Source organism: Octodon degus, unplaced genomic scaffold (assembly GCF_000260255.1).
Source record: "Octodon degus isolate 3935 unplaced genomic scaffold, OctDeg1.0 scaffold00836, whole genome shotgun sequence".
Classification (NCBI taxonomy): domain Eukaryota; kingdom Metazoa; phylum Chordata; class Mammalia; order Rodentia; family Octodontidae; genus Octodon; species Octodon degus.
Window position 1 is genome coordinate 2,895 of NW_004525412.1, and position 423 is coordinate 3,317.

At 52.2% G+C, this 423-nt stretch overlaps 1 non-coding gene across 1 annotated transcript; it reads right to left on the bottom strand.

Moving 5' to 3' along the window:
• Positions 1 to 26: 26 nt before the first annotated feature.
• LOC111814873 lies at positions 27 to 190 on the bottom strand. The gene has a single exon (XR_002819743.1). It is a non-coding gene; the product is annotated as a U1 spliceosomal RNA (small nuclear RNA).
• Positions 191 to 423: the final 233 nt, after the last annotated feature.

Here is a 423-nt window from a genome sequence, read left to right on the forward strand (position 1 = left end):
TTTAAGCCTTTTGTTGAACCACAAAACAAGGGAAAGTGCGAACTCAGTCCCCTACTACCACAAACTATGCAGTCGAGTTTCCTGCATTTGGGGAAATCGCAGGGGTCAGCACATCCAGAGTGCAATGGATAAGCCTCGCCGTGGGAAAACCACCTTCATGATCATGGTGTCTCCCCTGCCAGGTAAGTATGACTGCTGCTGCGCAATCCCCCACCAAGCCTCCTGCATGCCTCACTCTGCACTCAGGCTCATTTGCCTTCATGCACTCTCGGGTATGCCAAGCTAATCCACCCAGGAGATGCGCTGGCCTGTGAAACTGCGCTAAGCTATCTCCCTGGTCAGAGGAAAATCATCAAGCTTCAACACCAGAGATCCAACCAGCAACTCCCGAGCTTCATTATCTGCATAGGACATGCCCTCCCG